Here is a 21,269-nt window from a genome sequence, read left to right as displayed (position 1 = left end):
TCAGCTTACATATATTTAACATGATTTTTTATTAGTAATAATCAACTATCAACTAAAACATAGAAGAGAAGGTAACCTTCATAATGTCAATAAAGACGATAAGGTATCTAGGAGTTAGCTTAATCAAGAATACACAAGATTTCTATGGAAAAACATTAAATTTTATTGGAGTGCATAGAAAATGATTTATTTAAATGGAGAGATAGCCCTTGTTCTTGTATGGAATGAGTCAATCTTATCAAGTTGTTTTCTCCCCAAATTAATTTACAAATTCAATACAGTTTCATTTAAAATTACAAGGTGATATTTTGAAGGAATTGATAAAAATATTCTAAGAATATATGGAAGAATTAAGGTCTATGAATAACTAAGTGAATTTTAAAAAATTAAAGAGAATATTTTTCTTGCCAGAGAGTCATGTTACAAAGAGTGATATTTGTGTAAAAGAAAAAATAATCCAATGAAACAGAAGAGAGAACTTGGAGACAGACAGATATCTGTATATCTAAAACATCTACATTTATGTCATTTGTATCTGTATGCATTATGTGGATATATCATCCATATATGTACATACTATATATGCATATCTAGCTCTATGTATACTTATATCTACATCTGGGACTTTAACATTTCAGAAAACTGTCACAACAAATCAATGAAAGGAGGGAATAAATAATTTAATATTTGGATTTGGGAAAACTGCCTCACAATGTAAAGAAAAATAAAGCTAATAACATACAAAGATGAATTTCAGATGGATTAAAAACTTAGATGCGGAAGGAAATAAATACTACAATGCTAATTTAAGAAAATAAAGGAGAATACTTTTAAGGCCCAGGAGGGAGGAAGAACTTCTTAAATGAACCCATTAAAACATCATTGTAACTGACAGTACTTCAATTAAAACAAAAGCAAAACACAGTGCATAAGGCAGAAAAATTGATGAATTTGATCATGTCAAATTTAAGGACATATAAGGTTAATAACAGTTTAACAATCGGGGTAATATTCTTATAATGTCTAATATAGACAACATATTAATAGCTAGGACATAAAAACAACTCTTACAAAGCACTATATAAACGAGGAGCTCCAGCAGAAAAATGGGCCAAGGTTATGAATAAACCAATTTACTAGAGTAAATGAAGAGAAACAAATTAAATAATAAAATATAACTTCATATTTCTTATTCTGGCTAAAATGATGAAATTTGATAATGTCAAGTGTTAGGGACGGCAGGCGTATAGGGTAGGTCTCATGTTCTGCTTGGGGACTGCACACTGGGGCAGACATTCTGGAGAGCAGTCTGGCAGTGTTTGGCTAAGTCAAGTGTGCTCATACTCTGTGACCCAGCACAAAAACGCTCACACACGTCCATAGGCGACCTGTATGAGGCTGGGCGTGCAGCACCGTTTATGGTGGAAGGTGTTTGAGGCAACCCAGTGTCCATCCCTTGGGGAGTGGGTAGTTAAAATATAGGGCTGTTTATCATGGGGCACTATGCTGTAAGTTAGAAGCAACGGACTAAATATTGATGGACCTTAAAATATAGTGCATAATTAAAAATTGGGAAATTGAATGAGATTACACAAAACAATGCATATTTTACAAGAACAGATATAAACAGAAAGATGTGGACTAAACACATGAGAATGCTTAGGGTTAGAGGGACAGTGAGTCTGAAATAGGCATTAAAGGGGAAAAATAATAAAAGGACAGGGTGTACAAAATAATGACAATAATGTGCCCTAAACTGAGAAGAGTGATTAATTTTAAAAGTTTTAATCTTAAAAAATGAAGAAGGAAAAATTTTTTAAATTTCCATTTACAGTTGTCAATGTCTCTGCTTTTCTGTCTTTCTAAGTGAAATCAGGAGAACATTTTAGAGCACATCTCATTCTTTTCAGGAAAAACAACACTTGAATGACAACTTTGTCCTGTAAATGTAAGGCCAACCTCTGTGACTTCACCAAGTCAGTCTATCCTAGAACTGGTGGGGATGGTTGCTGATGGGTAATTTGTAGAAGGGCAGAAATCCTCCTTTAGGAGTAAAGAATTGAAACTAACTTCTTTTAGGGGGGACAATACTGGATCCAGATTATTTAGACTGAGTTTCCTCGAGACCGTATGCTCCCAAAGGGAACTCAGTGGAGTCTGGCCTGGTGACCAAATGCCAGGCTTCAAGGGAGTCTGCCAGGTGCTGCAGGGAGAGGAGGGATGGGGCTGGAGCTGGCATAGAGGTAAGCGAGGGCTGGGAGCTCCTCCCCTTGTCCAGCCCCTTCTGTCTCAGGGAGCAGTAGCTGAGCATGTGATGGGGAAGCAAAGACCTTGGGAGGCCAAGCTTGATTCATCCTTGGCCAAGCCCAACTCTGCAGTACCTTATGTGGAATTGTTTCTCTGGAAGAAACTCTACTGTTTGCATAGGAATTTGGACCAGAAGGGGTGTTATCACTGCTGTGTATCCAACTATATCTATTTTTGACAGAAATCAGTATGGCAAAGACAAGAGCCATAGCAATCAGACCCGGGGTTTTAGTTGTGGACAAATCTGATTCTCTGGTCCTCACTTTACTTGGAGTTTAAAAGTTGGAATGGCCCCTTTGGTTTTGAATAAACATTGGACTCATAGGCAATTCTAGGCCAAGTAAATCCCAAGAAAGAGAAACTGGATATCCTAATAATTTGGATAGTGATTTAAATGGTTAATTTGGATGTTAAGAAAAAAGAGGGACAGTCCTTTGGTGAAGTGGGTAATACCGGTTACACAACCAGATTCCAGCACTTCAGTAAACAATTTAGAGTCCCCAGTATGTGCCAGGCATTATGCTAGAAAATGAGATGGATTCAAGATGACTCAGATATGACTTTCTCCTAGAGATCATAATGAAGTGATTTTTTTTTTTCCAGATAGCAAGAAATCAAGCTCCTTGGGGTTCATTGTGATCTTAATTGTAAAGTTAGGTTAAGGAGTGTCGTGCATTGGTTATTGAACTGGAGTTGACTGACCCTCAATAAAGGTCAGCGTGCTCATACTTCCTCTGTGGGTATCCTAAGACAACTCAGTTAAACTCTAGAATCAGTACAGCCGTAACCTCCCAGCCACTCATTTACCTGTGTTTGTTGTGGACCTCTGGGCTTGACGTTCAGAGATGCCTGGGAGGGTGCTGTGGCTTTGTACTGCTTAGGTCCTGCTGTAGCACTGGGTCAGGGCAGTTGTTGGAAGAACGTCTCTGACAGAATTATCTTAACCTTCTGGGAAAGAAAGGCTTCACCTTGCAGGGACCTCTGTGGTCCTTTTTCTCTCCGGTCTGTTTGTTCTCTCCTTGCCTGTCATAACCATGTTTACGCACCACCCAACCCTTCCCATTAAAAATGACAGAGATGATGGGGCCCTAATGAATCACTCTCTAAGCATCTAAGTCACAATAATCAATTATAGCTCCCTGTCAGTAGGACAATGATCTCTGTGCATTGGTGATCTTTATATAAGTTTGTTAAGAGATCCATTAGGAGGGGGTGTGGACTCTCTCTCCTTTGATATATTGTTCTGACGAGAAGCCACATGCCTATGGGGCCCTTCACTCACAGGACTTAAAGCTTTGAGTCATAGATCGGCAGTGTGGGAATTAAGAGGACCTTTGGGATTCAACAAATTCTGCCCAAGAGAAGGTATCAGATTGTGTTGAAGGTGTTGCTTTCCTGCACGTTGTGGGGGAGGCTGCCATGTCTGGGGCTTCACTTTCTTCCTCTCCCTGAAGAATCTAACCTTTTATCCCATCTTGGCCCATCTCTAATTAGGGATTAGATAGACCTGACAAAGCTGTAGAGCAGAGTAGGTGAGTCAGCTAGCTATAAGGGTGATAAGTAATCTGGGGTAAAGGAAACATAGGATCCTGTTTAACGAAGAGCTCCCCATAGTTGAATATAGGGCAGAAATTCTCTAGGAATCATATATGTGAATGGGGGCAGACAGCTTTTTTAATTTGGGAAAGGATAAGAAAGCACGAGTCTTTGATCCTGAATAGGAAGAGGTGCCCAGAATTTCCACTAACGAAGTGGTGAGCTCACAGTGTATGCGGACAGGGCTGGATAGACACCTCCGGGCAGCATTGCCCTGGTGTGCCCCTTTCTGCTTGATCTGCTGTAGAGTCTTGCAGGGGCGCTGCCATCTCTCCTCTACAGGCTTTTGGGAGGGAAATGCACAGGGGTGTCTATTTGCAGAAATCTGCATGCGGAGGAATCCCAGAAGAGTGACCCTCGGGCACAAGGGTCCTCCTTACAGTTGCCCATGTTTATTGCTACGTCTCCTGGTCCTTGTGGCCCTCAGCCTCTACCCTCTCCAGCTCTTCATCTGGGCTCTATTCTGTCCCCTGTAACAATCCCCAAGGAGGTAGGAAGAACCGAGTGAGTGCTCATTCCCTCCCTCCCCTCTCCACCTGATGAGGGTCTGCTTCCTGAGACCCTCCCAGGTCTGAATCAGGTTCCCTAGACAACCACCAGGCCCTGGTGTCCCCCTCCCTCAGGTCAGTCTTACTCCATCCTTGTTCCTCATTAGTGAACGACTAAATGGCTGGGTCTGTACACTGCACCTTGTTTAATATTTGTAACAATCCAGTAAAAGAAAATTAGTATCCCAGTTTTACAGATAAGAACATTTTGGCTCATAAATTTTAAGTAATTTGCCCAAAGTCACTTAACTAATAAACGATACATCTGGAGTTTTGTCTTGAGCCTGTCAAACTCTACTTTATTTTTTTTTCCTTCTTTCTACTACCCTTTTAAGCTATTTGATGGTGTGGATGAGGTAGTTTCTTTCTTCTTGAATTCTTGGGCTGTTCACCAGTTCCCCACCAGGGGCCTCCTTGGCTTGTATGTCCACTCCGAACAGAAAGAAACTTTGAAGACGGGCCAACTGGGCCAGCTTCCAGCCCATTGCCAATCCATGAAATCAAGTGGCAAATATTAGTAGATGTTCTTGGCTGGGGATTTTTAAACCAGTGGAATCTTTCCTTTAGTGATTATGCACTTTTGATTTGTTCTTCAACATATTTGCTCACTTTTTTTGGTGCAAATTTCAGAATATTGATTTTTTTCTATCATTGTTGCCTAATTAAAGATTATTCTATTGCAAAGCAATGGTTAAAAAGAACTATTATCATTTACAACAACTTGTCTCTTGAGTGGGATTTATATTTCATTGGAAACTACAGAACTAAGACAACATTCTGAAATAAATTAGATGCTTCAGGGTCTTCCTCCATTTCAGATTTTTCATCCTAATAATTTCATTATTCTAATCAATTGTTTTTATAATTAGTAAATGTATGAATTTACTAATAACTGATTTTTAAAATCTGTTTATGTGTTAGGTTTACATATCTTTCATTTTTGAAAGAGTTCTTTTACTAAAAATGTTTGAAAACCACTGCATAGTCTCTCTGAAAGCCCTCATTTCCACCTCACTCTCGCTACGCCCACCTTTGTAGACCCCCTACCTGCTTGCTTTTGCTCCAGTCTTCATAGCTTAGCTCTGGCTCCTGAATTTTGGAATATCTTTGATTCCTTTCTTGCTATTTTGAAACCTGCATGGGGTTTTCAACTTTGTAAATTTCAGCATCTGCCATTCTTTCAGGTCAGGATTCTCCTTTTCAGTGCAGCCCTGCAGAAATAACTTCTGAGGCTGATCCTACAGGTGCATCCTGAGCTGGGTCCCCACACGGAGGTGTGGACTGGTCTAACTTTCTCCGTTCACTACTATCGGAGGGGGCCATCTGGGAGCCTCAGAGTTGGGGGCCTGAGTTTTACACTGTTCTCGCTCACACAGCAAGTGTGCACAGGGGCTGCGAAGCGGGCTTCTTGGCAGCAGGACCTACTACCCACTGCCTGATAATTTTGGGGGCATTTAAAACACAAAAATTTGCATTCTTCAAAGTGAGCAGTATTGGCAGAAGCACAGAGTTCCTGAGTGCATGCTGTACACTGTGCTATGTGGTTCCTTGTGCATTTTCTCTTGTTTGCTTCTGGTTTGAACTAAGTGGAATAAACAAAACAAAGAACCCATTAGAGAGCACTCGTGAGATTGGGTTGAAGAAGTTTGCTTTTATAGGGGAAGAAGTAAAGGGAAGTGTTTGCCACCAGGGCAGGGATTTATTTATTCTGCTGGTGGGTCTCAGATTACACCTAAGGGCTCTCCGATGCCTTTGGAGAGCCCTAAAGGATTCTAGGTACATGGGTGGGAGCACTGGCACTTTGAACAGAGCCAAGTGGATGATTTCTGAAAATGTTCAGGACACCCTCATTTGTCAAAGAACAAACAGCGTGAGAAGGCATGGTCTTTGTTTTCAAGGGGCTCATGAGCTGGCTGGGAAGAAAAGGGACGATCTATACAAAGTCATTAATGGTATAGTCATGCCTGACACAAACCTTCAGGGCCCAGGAGGATGAGTGATTTAGACGTGCTGGGGGTCTGGGCAGCCACTCAGGACAGTAGGGCTGGTCTGGGCCATGTCTGATGGGCGCTTCCTCATGTGCTCCCCTTTCCTGTCATTTCCCATGTCTTGTGTGCAGTCCTTGTCTCCACGGCACTTTCTGCTCCTGTCTTGCGAGGAGAGGAGCTCTATCCGTGTTACTTCAAGTCATGGCGGGGGGTGGGGGGGCGCGTGCTGGGTATAGAGGATCATGTGAGGGGTTCTTATAAGGAACAATAGGACAGTGGGAGCTCATAGTATTTAACCATTCTCTGACTCAATTTCTTCTAATGGGACTAATAATAGTGCCCATTCTCTGGGTTTTTGTTAAAAAATAAATTAGATAATCCATGTTTGGCTTAGCTCAGTGGGTGGTACTTAGTAGATTCTCAATATATGCAGTTTCTATGATCACTAATAATTTCTGGTTTCTTAGAACTTCTACTTGCTGTGGGCTCTGGGGCTCCATCTCTGTATTCCCCTCAATGACTCTGTCTTGGTTTCTGGACTTTTACTTCTTGTTGCCCTTGCCTGACTTTCTTCTTGTTTCCAATAGTGTCTTAGCAGTGACTCTGACTGTCTCAGAGCTCCTGTTTTGGGTTGGACCGGGTCGTGTGTGCCTGGCCATTTTATTAGCAGGCTTGCATTAGGTCTGTGCCCTCTGTGTGTCCAATCTCCAGGGACTATTGGCAGGAAGAAACATACTTAGAGGCCTGTCGGGTGGGTGGATCTTGGTGTTGTGCTATCCACCCCTCAGAATGCTAACCTTGTGCAGATATCTGCCCCATTCAGACCTACACACAATCTCATCTACTCAATGCGGAGAGGACACACAGATGAGGAATATAAGGTCCTTGTGAGACCTCACCATCAGGGAATGGTTTGGAGTGAAGGAAACTAGCATGCCCAGAAGACTATCACATATGTCAGCTTCTGGGAGCAGAGTGAGGGGACAGGCTGGAGGCGTCAGTGGTGAGAAAAGAGATCCTGGGAGAGGACTTTGGGAGTCTCACAGGCAAACGGCAGCAAATATGTCAGATTTGGTGCTAAATGCTTTCATTACTCTTCACAGTGGGCCTGCAAGCACCATCACTATCTGAATCACACATGTGAAGGGACGGGTGTGCAGAAAGAGGAAGTGACCTGCTGTCAGTCACACAGTGCCAGTGAAAGCACTGGAAAAGGAGTGATTCAGAGCCAGGCGTGAAGGGTCCCACAACAAGAACAAGGGCACAGAGGGAAGAGATAGTTTAAGCTCATTCTGTCAGGAAAGGGATTTAACTGCCAGGTGGGATGGTTATTGGGACATTTTCTTGGCTGCCGTCTTGGATGCCCAAGCCTCGCTCCTCGGCCCTGTTCTCCTTCTCCCTCTAGCTCCTGCTTCACATGGACACCAGAGTGATCTTCCTGAAATCTCGGCCTCTTCATGTCACTTTTTTGCTTCAAGTGCTCCCACAACTCTAGAGCTCTCAGAATAAAGCTCAAACTCCTTAGTGCATCATTAAATAAACTTCCAATCTGGACTCATCCCACGTCCTTGACCTCTCCTTGATGCTCCCAAAGCTGCCACATTGAACTGCTCACCCTTCCCTAAACAGGCCATCTGTTTTCAAGACTGCATATGATTGGTAGGCCGTCATCCCTGTTCTGCCTGGAACACCGTCTCTTACTGGCTAGCACTTTCTACTGAGCTCCTTTACAGGAGTTAATCTGTTAGCCTCCACAGGAACCCTGTCAAGCAGACACTTTTATTTCCATTTTATAGATGAGTAAACTGAGATTCAGGGAGGTTAAAATGCTTGCACAGGGTCACAGTCCTAGTAGGATCAGAGGCAGGGTTTCAACCTGGACAGCTTGACTTTAAGGCTTGTACTCTTCCCCCCGAGCCTGTGTGGTCTCCCTCCTCTGTCTTTGCACTGGGAGGATTCTTTCTTACTCTACGTGGACCAGATCAGATACCTCTTCTGTAGCATTTTCCTTGATTACTCCCTCACCCCCAAACCTCTCTGTTAGATGAGTCACCTCTCCACAGTGTTTTGTTCAATTCCATTATAGCATTCATCACATCTTATTAGAGTTATTTTTTTAGGGCTTTGCTATGGACTGAATGTTTGTGTCCCTCCCCAAATTCGTATGGTGAAGCCCCAACCCTCAATGTGAAGTGGAGCACAGGGTACTGGATGGTGAGCCACCGTTCAGCAATCTTCCACAAGGGGAACTGAAATAGAGAGGTGTATTGTTCACAGGTCCGGGAAGAGGTGCACACAGGGCCACATGCGGAGATCAAGGCAAGGTGCAGAGGGAGGGGCAGGACCACCTTGGGCATGTGCCTTTGTTAGGGTCTGTGGGGTGGAGTGCTTTGGGATTCTGGGATCCAAACCAAAGGGCAAGGTTTTGGTGAGCCCCGTGGGGTTGCATAAGGCAGATGGGCTGGGACAGGGGGCAATGTTGGTCACAAGGGCTGTTGGGGAAGTCCTGTTGGGAACGTTCATTTGTTCGCGGCACTGCGGCTGCTTTCTAGGGCATGTGCCTGCATCAGGGGCTAGTGTCAGTTTGCCGTGCCCGTGGTCTGCGTGGCTAAGTAAAATGGCAGCAACTGCATAAAGCGGATGCTGTGTGATCTTGGCCTGAGACTTGCAGCCTCTAGAACTGTGGGGAAATTAATGTCTGGTGTCTGAGCCACCCAGTGGATGGTGTTTTGTTATGGCACCTGTAGCAAACTAACAGCAGCTCTTTCTTCCCTGATTGGGTCTCCCTTCTGAATGTGAGCTACTGGTTGGCAGGAATCCTCTCTGTTAGTGGCCCTATATTCCCAGCATCTCGCTTGGTGCCTACTGATTGAAAGCGTGGCACGCTGGAGGCTCTCGGGAAGTTGGTGGAATCCAGCCTCATTGTACCCTCACTCCCTGGGTCCCCAGGATCCCATGGCTCCATGTCGACTCAGAGCACCCTCCTCCTCTCCTGCCTGTGTTCACCTGTGCTCCGGGCCCCCGGGAGACTCTGGAGGCGGGGCTGTCTCTTCTGCATGGAGCTTTCACTGACTGCTGATTTACTAGCTCCTTGCAGAGGGCTTGGCGGCCTGCTGTCTCCTCTGGCCCTCGTAAAGCCGCCCCCCTCCGCTTCGCCCTGTGCCAGCAGCCGCCCCGCCCACTGCCTGGGCAGAATTTATGACAAGGATTCATCAGATTAGGAGGGATAGGACGTGGTACTTCTTCCACTGTGTGCAGAATGCAGTCTGACGACATTGCAGGTCCCTCTGCCTGCTGAGCAAACCCACGTGGTCGTGCTTGGCATTTTCCAACCCGAGGAGTCATTTGGAAACATTTTGATTTGACAAGAAATAACTATAAACATATTCTGGGGCTGAACAGAAATTTAACTTTTTCAGATCCTTCCTGTACCACCTCCTGCCAGGCTCTGGGGCTCCCCAGTGTTCTGCTCACAGCAGTTTGCTCTTTACCAGGACCTTGGGCTTACCTAAGGCAGCCCTGGGCTTGAGCCCAGCCTCCACTTTTCTCCTCCAAGAATGAAATATTCTCCCCAAGCCGGGGAAGCTGCTCACCCGCCCTTGGCCTGTGAGCATCTGTGAGAGCATCACCCCTTTCATAGTTTGACTACTTTGCTTCATAGAAAATTCTCCAAAACTTAAAAAATGTTTTACCTAACCTCTTATTTTTGCATCCACTGGGCTTCCTTCTGCCATTTTGGACAACAACAAAAGTGATAAAAGATCTGCTCCATGTTTTACACAGAAGTTTTTCACCAAAAAATGTTGTATTAGTAGACAGCAGTGGGTCTCATCCACCGAGCACTTATCAGGAGGCTGCTCTTCTGGGCACAGCAGAGGGAGAGATGTGCACAGGGTTGCTGCGTGGGATTTTGGGGTTATGTGCCGCACAGCTCCAGGGGGCTCCATGCACACAGACCGCGCAGCCTGCACAGTCATGGGGGGCTGTTTTGTGTGGACAGGGCATGCTCCTTGCCGTTGAAGCCCTTGCATAGTACTCAGGGATCTTCCAGGTCTTCTTTGCCCAGCTGACCCCCGTTGGCTCTCTTTCAGCAGTTCCCTCTTAGTCATGGTTTGGAGTTTGGTCACCATCTTGTTCTTTGTCCCTTGAACATGTTCTCATCTGTCAGGGTCCTTCTGCCAATGTGGGGCCTCCAAGTACAGTCTGAACACATCACCATGATTTAGGATGATCATCTCCATCTTGGACTTTGAACTCCTGTTCAAGCAACCCTCAGGGAAGGGCCATTGGCTAAGGTTTTGCTTCAGCGAGCGATTTCTAAAAATCAACGAGACTTGGAGATCATTTGACATGGATTAAAGGAAAGAGATACCTATTCTTCAGCCAAGCACATGGCACATGCCATTTAGGATTATGGTGATCTCCTTATATTCTTGTCTTCCTTATTAGTTTCTTTATAGGAGAGACTGAATTTTATTTGTCTGCATGTTTAGAGACAGCGGAGTACCTGGTCCAGGCAGCTGCTTGCTAAAGTGGAACAGATGACAGCTACTGGGTTCAGGCCTCGTTCTAGGTGTCCTGGTGGAGAAAACGTGGCTTCTGCTCTCACGGAGGCCTTGATGTCATCAGTGAGTGGCTAAGCAGTGACTTTAGAGGAGGTGACTTGGGGGAGGCAGAGCTCCTGAGGGATGCCCACCGTCTAGTGGGCTTTGCTGTGTCCTAGTGAAAGACTTTGGCCTCATCATCAGCGTGAGTGCCTTTTTTGACCTCCACGGCCAGAGAAGTTAACTCATAGCTATTTTTGGAAAGTCTAGACTTTCTAGGGACCATTTGAGGCATCAAGAGGAAAAGTCTTTGCAGGACTCATCTTTCGATTGAGCCCCAGTTTTCCCGGGGACACCACTGTCAGTTTGTTGTGGTTGTACAGGTCTGTGGGGGGGCAAGATGAAAGTGTGATTCGTCGCCCTCAGGTCACCTGCCCAGAGGTATTTGTGTTGGTGCCTACGTGAGAAAATCAGACATTGAAAATATCACAGTTAGGTCATGGGACAGAAAAAGCAAAGAGGGTGAGGTGAGGCTTTGCAGAGAAGGGAGGAAGCGGGGAGGGAGGGAGGCTGGGCCCTGGAGGGAAGGAGGTGTCTGTGCTGCCTGGAGGCCCTCTCTGTGGAGGGCTGACCAGGTCACCGGATCCCACAAGTGCTTTCCCGATCTCTCAGTGTCAGCCACAAGCTATAATAGCTCTCCCTCCCCTATTCCAGCTGAGTCCTTCCTGGTGCTCCAGGGCCCGGCAGAGCCAGGCCTTGACTGCAGCTCTCCCGACCCTCCGTTCTGCAGTTTTCCACAGCAACTCATTCACTGGTGTCCGTGCCATGATTTCAGTGGCTCTGACCACATAGTTCTCATCATTGGGCTGAAGAAAGGCCACTAGACTCAACTTCGGCTTAAGACAACAAACAAAAGCAACCTCAATTTTTGGTATACCTCCACACCTCTCCTCCCTTGCTTCTCTGTTTCGTTCCAGAATGCCTATAAGTCATTGCTGTGACATTTTATAAATTTAGTTGGAGGTTGAATTCATAATAGTATTTGGAAACTACCTTAATTTTATAATTAAAGATTAAGTGGCTCATTCAACCTTCTCCTTCTCTCCCCACAAATAATCTAGCAGTAAAACAAATCTCTGCTATTAAGTGGTATTTATTTAATTGTGATTTGCTGTAGAGCTGTTTAAGAGCGGGTCATTAGGTTAAAATCATTGTGCTTGTCCTCTGAGCAGAGGATGTCTCGCGCTGACTTACGTTGGGGTGTGCTTTCCCTGAAGCTGAGCTAACACAGCCATGTTTACATTACGCACATTCTCTAGCTGCTGACATTTTTTGTTCCTCCAGAAGGAAAGAGATGCAACGTAAACAAATGACCTTATTTGATGTGACGTGTCAGGTCAAGCTGGACCAATGGTTGATACTTTCCACTTGCACTAACTACATTTCCTTCCCCTCCTTCCTAATCTTCCTCTTCCCTAAGTCAATGTTGAAGAAGAAACTAGTCATTTCGGATGATCTGAATCCTTTGTAGCTTGTCCCGAGTCTCTGAAGCTGAATAGATGCTCGAGGGGCCAGTGACCCTGTAGGCTCCTTATGCCCAGACCTAAGAACACTACTTGAGCTCCTGGTTTTCTCTAAGTGAGTAGGAGTTTGCAAAACCACACAACTTTTTTTTTTTTCTGAAAGGTGGAAATAAGGCAGAGTCTGCACAGAATGGAAAAGGACATGCAGGGAGGGCAAGGCTCACCACAACCCCCACTTACCCCCCAGCCTTTCCTCTAATAGTTTTTCCAAAGTCCCTCATCTTCTTCCAACTCAGAGCCCTCTTGGCTTTGCATTTTCTAGGCAGATGTGAGAAGTGTCACCACGTTTCCTCAGAGGACCGGAGCAAGATAAATGGGCACTCCCGGAGCAGGACACCTGGATGGCAGTCTTATCTACAGCCCAAATGGGACCGCATGTGCCCGGTGTTTATTTATTCTCCTCCTGTTTGGAGACTTTCCCTGATTAATTACTTTCTAGTAATCGAGGCTGCTAACCAGTGTCTCATCTGATTAACCTGTAGTTCGGCCCTGGGTCCCAGAGGGTGGGCTGGCCATCCCGCCTGGGGAGTGAAGGAGGTCATTGGCCAGGGGCCCCTGGGATGCCAGTTTGGGGCTCGTTTATTTGCTTTAAGTCTTGTTTGCTATTCCTGCTGCAGTGACTGGCGACAGCTCCCCCCAAGTCCCATCCAATCTAATTGGCCTGCTGAAACAGCAGTGAGCACAAGATTTAAGAAATGTTTTCTTTGAAAACTTCTGGTCCGACAGACACTTTGAGATCACATTTCACCCTGTTTCAATTGCACGCCATTCCCTGGGCCCTTCAGGAGAAATATTGTAAGTGAGTCTTACAGGAGAACTGCTGCTTTGTGGTTTGGGGGGGGCCGATGAGCTGGAGGCTGGAGGGGCGGCTGTGCCGAGGCAGCCCGGCATCTTCAGAATCTGGAGCCCCTGCCAACGTTAACACGTCCGAGGAGGTATTCAGTATCAAAGTCTCTAATATTTGGCTCCATAAACACGATACCGGTTGCAAAAACAAAGTTAAGGAGCTCATGCTGATTACTTCAATAAAAGCTGTTTAATTATGAACGTTTGGGAAATGAAGTTACCAACAGGACCAGGGGAGCTTTGGCGTCCAGTGTCCCTGCTCCCAGCATGCCACTGTTACACCAGATTGTCCACTCAGCTGAAAAGTCTGATGCTGAGCAGAGCACACCCTCAGCCCTGTGGGGGTACTACTTACTTGCCAGTAACAGTCGTCTTACTGCAGTGGCAAATTTGGGGAATTGATTAGTGATAGAATTATCAATGCTCTCAGTACCATTTTCAGGCCATCTGGGGGTTACCTGGGGTGGAGGTCCACGCTCCCAGTAGACCTGCATTTCTTTCTCGGTAGCTAGCTGACTTTTCCCCTCCAGAAGGCAGGGTTCCAGGACTAGGCAAAGTGGAAGAGAATTCTGAGCAGGGAGCCAGTGGGTCTGATTGTGACACATTTTGGAGTCCCCGGATGAGTTTTTCTTAATAACAGTTTAGGGAACGTAATCGTGTTAATGCTCCTGTGTAATTCTCGCCCTTTATGTGGTTATAAATAGTTATTTTATGTCACGTGGAATAGGTAGAACTATCCACGTAGAAGTTGAATGAACAAAAATCGGAGCTGAATTTGTGTTATGTGAGGAAAGAAATGTAGGACCTATGCGTTGTGAAGGAGTGAACTCTTCCTCAAAAGTGATTTTTTTCCCCATATATTGATGATTCTTTCTCAAAGAAGAAACTTTTTGTAGGCTAAACATTTCTGGTGCAGATCTTTAAAATTTGCTCTTACTCATCAGCAGATACTGAATACAAATTGTGCCTGACCAGCCCTGATGACGCCACGCTGTAAAACACTGAAACATTCAGAAACTCCTGAAGGACTCCTGGCTGTTGTGCCCGTGCACTGAAGCACAGTGACAGGCACTTCACTGAAATGCAAAGCGGGGACAGCTACAACTGCCTCACGGTGCCATGATGATCAGTAGACGTGATGCATGTGAAAATCAGTTAGAAAATATAATATGCAATGCTGGCTATAGTTTTTTTCTGTCTTTATGTATTTTAGTTGCTTCTATGAAGATGTTTCAACTGCTGCTCATAGCTGCTTCCTTATTTTATGCTATACAGCTTAGGCGAAGACCTGAGGACACCAATCAGAGTGAATCATACAAATTTTTAGACTGCTACCTGTCACGGGAGACATTGCACAAAACAGAGAAAAGAGCACGGATTTTGTATCTAGAGAATCCTGAGTTCAAATCCTAGATCTTTCTTTAGTAAGCTGTGTCTCGCTGGGCAATGTTACTTAACATTCCTGGGCTTAGTTTTTCTGTTCTATAAAACAGGAATAACAATGCCTATAATGAAAATTTTGTGAGGCTTGTATTTTGCAGGTTGCCCCCCCCCCCCATGCCAGCGTCACTGGGCATTTGACATTTTAAGTCCTTTTTCAGGAGAATTTTCCTCTGTTAGGTTAATAGCTGTGCCCTAGATGGTTTGGGATTGCTGACATTCTGAATAACTATACAGTAATTTATGTTTATGGCCACTTGTGTAAGTGTGTATGTGTGTGTGTGTGTGTGTTGGGTCTTTGTGTCATAAGGATGTTCTGTGCTTTTGTAGTGACTGAATATGTTCTTGATTTTTATTTCTCTTTAAACAATATAGCATTAATTCTCTTCTTTCAGTGCACAAGACAAAGACAATGAGCCAGGAAGAAATTCTGACTGTTGGGGCTAAGTTCTTGCTTTAAATTCAGGCTGCTTGAAGAAAGTCTGGAACCTCACAGGTGGCTGGTGAGATGCAATGAAGGGGAGGGGAATTGGGGGGGAAAAGGGAGGGAGGAGGGAGGGGGTGACTCTGGTGTTTTGTTGGCTGTCCTGGAGTTAGACTTCAGGCCCTGGGGCATTCACCTGGAGAACATGTGCCAAATCTTTTTTTTTTCCCAACTTATACTCAAAAATTCAAGTGAAAGGGTAACTTTTTATGCATGGTATACAAAGTTAAAATAACACCTTAAATTCCTCTGAGTATGAGTTTGTTTTCTCTCCAAATGGTCAGAGTTACTGAAAGAAACTTAGAAAGAAGGTTGTTTGAGGTTCACAGGACCCTCTGGGAGGAGTCCACTTAATCAGACCAGCTTTTGGGACTTCGAGAAGGAGCAGTGCACTGTTGTTACCTGACATTAGCATTACCAGTGTAATGCTAGTTCCCTGGGGCTGCCTGTGTCGTTCTTAACTGGAAACACCAGACTTTGTGGGACAAGGAGAGGAGGCCAGGCTGGGAATCAAGCTGCCTCGCTCCTGGTCCAAGCTCTCCTGCTATTTGTGTGACCTGGGATAATTCGTTTACTAGCCCTCAGTCCAGTCCCTCATTTGTTTAGTAAGGCTAGTACCACTGATTCCTTAGAATCAAAGGTGAAGGTACAAACCAACTAGGTAATGAACTGTGCAAGAATTTTGCCAAGATTACAAAATGCTATACAAATTCAAAGGCTAATTAATGCTGCATAATTTAGCCACTTTTAAATCCTTCCAGACTCCATACATGGTATAACGCGCTGGAGCAACGATGGTCTTAGAGGCCATCTCATTTTGTGCTCTGATTTTACATACAGGAGTCTGAAGGAGAATTGCAAAGAGAAAGGGACTTGTCCACGGAGTAATATGGTATGTTAGTGCCAGGGCTGTAGCTGGAACTAGGAGATTCCCCTGAGATGCTCCTGACAAGTGTCTCTGACAGAGAAAGCACATCATCCATAATGGCTGAGCTCAAATGAAACCACTTTGGGTGTTACGAAACAACGAAATTCACAGAGAATCCAGGTGTGTCAAGAGAATGCAATTGTGAGGCCATCCTGCATTGCTTGGCTTTGTCTGGGATCTGCTGACTTTCCAGGCTGTTACAAGCTCTGTCCCCTTCGGGAAGCACACTCTTCAAGTTTCCTTTTTCCATCTTCTGACTTCCCACGTGACTGTGAGGTTTAGGGACTCAGCACACAGGGCTCTTGAGCGGCTGGTCACCTGGTTATTTGGAGACAGATCCATGCCTTACCTCCTCATTTGGGAGAAAGGAGTGTGCCTAGGACAGAGCCAGCATCTGAGGAAGGACTGGCCTTGTAGGTGAGGGCCCTTGCCCAGGAGGGTTCCGTGTGTCTTTTTCCACAACAGCAAGGGCTCTGAAGAGCCTACCTGCGATGGTTCTCTGTTGATTGCCCTTCCTTTTATCCCAGATTTGGTTCTCCATAATGGACTTGTGGGGTACCCAACCCCAGCCCGAGTCCTAGACTCAGGCATCCCGTGAAATGTAATCAGCAGTGGCTAGGCAGTCGAGCTTCTATGGTGTAGTCACTAGATATTTTGAATTTTTGATGCTTTCATTTTCATTTTACATTGAAGCTTCTCTGCTTCTGCAACTCAGTAATTAATACCTCAGGCTGGGAAGCCTGCAGTCGGAGGTGGGAGGCTGTCTTCTCTGCTTCCTGTCTTGTGCTATTCTTGCACTCCCAGCATCTGTCCTGAGTTGGCTCTGGGTCTTCCAGGGCCGCAGGGAGTGAGTTAGGGAGCAAGGAAGGCGCTGCTGGATGGGGCCTACCACGATCAGAGACTGTCGCCCTCGGGGTTTGGTGGGAGCTTCGACACTCATACTGGGGATCAACTGCTCTTCCTTTAACTCAGTTGATGCCCCTTCAGATCAGCTACTTATGACTCCAGCCACCCATGTCTGGCCTTTCATGGGGTTATCTTGCTGCCCAGCTTCCAGGAGGAGTCTTATTAACATGATATATTCTGGTATCTTTCTATAGGGTCCTTATGGAACTCCAGGAAAACTCCAAACCCAGGCCATTTCCAGGGCAGCCTCTCTCCTCCCTCTGCCTTTAAAGAGCCCATCACTGCCTCTCTCTCCTGGGCTTCTCTAGGCTTGGAGCCAGCACCAGTCTCTGTTCCTTCAGACCCCAGATCAAGCTCTCCAAACTGGAATCCTGAAGCCTCCCACAGGTAAAAGGGATGCATTCCATTTCTTTTCCTCATGGGGTGTATGTAGGGGTGGTGTAATGCTCAGTGTTCTTGCCACAGAAATCCTTTCTTCTAAGTCTCTTCAACCTCAAAGATTTCAGAAAGGATCTTGGACTAAGGATTGTAAATGTGACTTCTGAAACATTTCCTTTGCAAGTCCTGCACTGGTGGGTTAGCATCTTGTTTTATCATGTGTTACTGGGAAGAACCCCATTGTTAACTCCTGTTACCCTTCCACTTGAGGTGCAGGCAGATCACATGGGAACCTGCCTTTTCTGCCTTGTGGGCAGGTGTAAGGGATTTCAAAAGGGGTCATGGAAGGAAAGAAGCTTTTGCAAACTCTAACATCCTACAGAAATGTTGGGAATTATTCTTGACATCCTTTTTAATGCAAATCAGAAAATCTGATGTGTCAGTAAATCATGTTTCTATCCTCTAAAATACATTTTCGGAACTTTTAATGACACTAACTGGCATTTTTGGTCATTGAGGCAATTCATTAGCCAACAGTGATATCCAAGATTAGGCAGGTTCAGGCCACGTACATCTGTCTCTTTAAAAGAGAAACTCTACTTTTATTAATGACTGTCTTTATGTCAGAGGAGGTGGCCTTCAGTTACGCATAGGCACAGACCAAGAATATCTCACCACAGCCTTTGGTATGAATTCTTGGTACCCCAAAAAGAGGAAATATGTTTTTACATTTGTAAAGGAATCCAAGACCTTTATGGTCACCAAGAACCCATGAAAGCAATGAGCCATACATATGAAAGTGGTCTGTGGCTCTGGTCTTCAACAAGCCAGTCTCTCTGCGAGTCAGTTTGGGAAACAAACATGAGCAAGGAGGGCTTTGGGTGTGAGAGTGTGTGGTGTCTGTTGGTGAATGAGACTTCTCCTGAAGTCATCTGGCCTTCCTCTACACTTAATCTTTGGAAAAACATTAGTGTTTCAATAGGTTTATTTTATGTTTTTATATGCCAGACATCAACTACAGCAAGTAAATAAGCAAATGAGAAACAGGTAGAGCAAAAGCAGAGAAATGAGTGTATGTTTCCAATCCCCCATTTTTAAAGTTTGAAGTTTTAAATGTTAACCAAAGGGTGCTTCAGAGCTCTATGTACTTTCACCTGTACCTGTCCCAAGTGTATAGGCTCTCAGGAGGAGTGAATGCCGGCATGAGAATCTTAGGTCTTTCCTGAATTTTCTAAATTGTAATTTCCAGATTTAGTGCCATATCTTTTCTTTATCTTTGCATGTATTAGCCTAGATAAACTGATCACGTGTGTGTGTGTGTGTGTGTGTGTGTGTATGGATTTTCAGAGGGGGGAGAGAGCATGGTGTATAGGGGTTAATTCTATCCAACAGTTGGCACACAGGATTTATTACATAGCCCCCAAAGTGGCTGAGTCTGACAGTTGTCTTTCAACAAGTATTTGTTATCTCCCATGTTCCAGGAACTCGGATAGTTTCTGGGGCTACACAGTTAATTAAACCCTGGTCCCTCAAGGTGCTTACATTGGAGCTGGATCTCTTTCACCGTTGTACATGGAGCACAGAGCTTGATGATTATTCACTATGATACACATTTATTCTTTATGTGGTACCCAAACGATGAGACAATCCTTGTTTAAACACATTTTAGAACTTTCATTTGAAAGTGCTTTTTCCATAAAACATTCCTGTGTGTAGAGGTCGTAGTTTTATGAGGAGCGGGGATTTTTCTTATGCAGATTTTCTTCATGAATTTGGAGTCACTGATGAAGTGGCAAGGGTGGGAGATTTAGTGGGTGGCAGGGAGATATACACAGCATCTTTGGAAATTGCCAAAATCAACACGAACAAGATGTTCACTCTCATAGCTTTCAGAATTTGGATCCAAAAAAGTATTGTGGTTATGTCTCGGACCAAGAGGCATTGTTTTTTATTTTACTGCAATGTTGCTGATTCTGCTGTTGGCAACAGAGCTTATCATACCATTCTTTTGGAGAGATAAAGCAAACTGTGTCTGGTTCTACTTCATTCTCAAGTGGGGCTGCCCATGGATCTGGAGTAATTAACTCAGTTGATGGGAATCTAGGGCCAATGAGGCCAGGTTGCTGTTCTGATTCCCAATTAGACATGAGTCACCTCCACACGAAAGAAAAGGGGATTCTTCCTTGCCTGTGGATGCCACATAATGCCAGCTGCCAAAGCCAATTACATGAGTGTGAGAAGACACGGGGAGGGTGTGAAGACTTGGTCTCCCCAGTCACGTCTCCCAAAGGAATAGTTCAACATACTTTGTACAATGGCTTTATCAGTCCAGTTGCCAAGGTTTTGGCAAGCACTGCAGATTAATATCTACCCAAATGGAGCCCAGGTCCACTGACAGCTTCCATCAGCCAAGTGAGCAAGTCTGGTTCCAGGGCTTAACTTTGCCTTGATTTTTCCTGAGATAAGCGGCCCCAGTGCTTGTACTGCCAGAACTAGTTCCCTCTTCAGCAGGGTAGGGTGCGAGCTGGTGTCTGAGTCTCCTAGGTATAATGTGTGAATTAGGCTGGAAGTCTGCCTAAGAAGCGGGCCTCTGGTGTCTGCTTTTCCAGGTGTTAATCAGCATTTCGGACATGCCCTCAGACACTGTTTTTCTTGAGACCTCACAGTTTTTGAGAAAATAACATCGCCCAGTCACAACCCGCTTCTCGCCAAGATCTCCCATAAAATGTGCAACAAAGCAATACTTTAAAGACAGAACATTTCTTGTTGATGGAGTAGTCACCAAAGGTCCAATTTATCCAGAAAGATAGGAGACAAGAGAGTGATGGTTGAATGGCTGCACTAAATTGAGGTAGATGGAAAGAACAAATCGATCTAGGTAGCAGAGATTTGCAAAAGGATACAGTTCGCTGCTGGCCTAGAGAAGGAATAGGAGACAGATGAGAAGGTGGTGGGGCATGTGTCCCTAGTCAGTTCTACAGTCCACGGCTGGGTGCCCTGGAGAAGGGGCTGGAAGGTGGCTCATGATCATGGAATATGCGTTGACTTAGCACGGGCCAGGCTTTCTAGTGGTGCAGTGGATGATGGGATCTTTTCAGCCATGCTTCACTACAGTGGCTTGGTAGATGTATAGGTAAACTTTCCACACTTTTCCAAACTAAATCATATGTTGTGCACTAAAGATAGAGTAGATATCCCTAGCTCAGACCTTTTCAGTATAAATTTCTTTGCAGTCATTCTTCTGTGTCTGATTATAAATTTTTATCAACTTCTTAAAAATAGCAATCATGCCCACATCCTTCTGAGACCAGACTGGATCCATGGTATCCTCCATACGGGTATTCAGCCTGGGCTGGAATTCCATTTACCACATGGAAGCCCCCTCATTAACAGTTGTTCCCATTGCCCAGAATCTCAGCACATAGGGCGGAAAAGAACCATGAGTGGTGCTTGAGTATGGTTTCCCAGAAAAAGCAAAAGATCTCAGTGGCCCATTCATTCCCTTGGGGGATCCCCCAAAGGCTTTGGTCCCAATCTCTCTGATCTGACCTCAGTGACCCTACTGTGAATCCATGGCCTTCTCTTCCCCATCCACCTCACTGACAGACCAGTAAGCCACACACTTACAGAATGGAGGCTATCAGGGGGTGTATGTTCGCTCCTGCTTTTGTTCTTCTGTGTCTGTGTTTGTGTGTTTTTCAGTAGCTTACCACCTGGCTTA

The 21,269-nt window shown here is 44.9% G+C and overlaps 1 long non-coding RNA gene across 15 annotated transcripts in view; it reads left to right on the top strand.

The window, feature by feature from the left end:
* Nucleotides 1–21,269, top strand: part of LOC106730486 — a 283,593-nt gene that overhangs the window by 29,284 nt on the left and 233,040 nt on the right. For 14 of the 15 annotated variants that reach the window (XR_004326155.1, XR_004326145.1, XR_004326151.1 and 11 more), the window contains 2 exons: nucleotides 15,248–15,355; nucleotides 17,365–17,557. This is a non-coding gene — a long non-coding RNA (uncharacterized LOC106730486). The remainder of the gene's footprint in view (nucleotides 1–15,247; nucleotides 15,356–17,364; nucleotides 17,558–21,269) is intronic. The other variant, XR_004326157.1, reaches the window with a different exon arrangement.

Source organism: Camelus ferus, chromosome 15 (assembly GCF_009834535.1).
Source record: "Camelus ferus isolate YT-003-E chromosome 15, BCGSAC_Cfer_1.0, whole genome shotgun sequence".
Classification (NCBI taxonomy): Eukaryota; Metazoa; Chordata; class Mammalia; order Artiodactyla; family Camelidae; genus Camelus; species Camelus ferus.
This window is presented reverse-complemented; position numbering and strand designations above follow the sequence as displayed.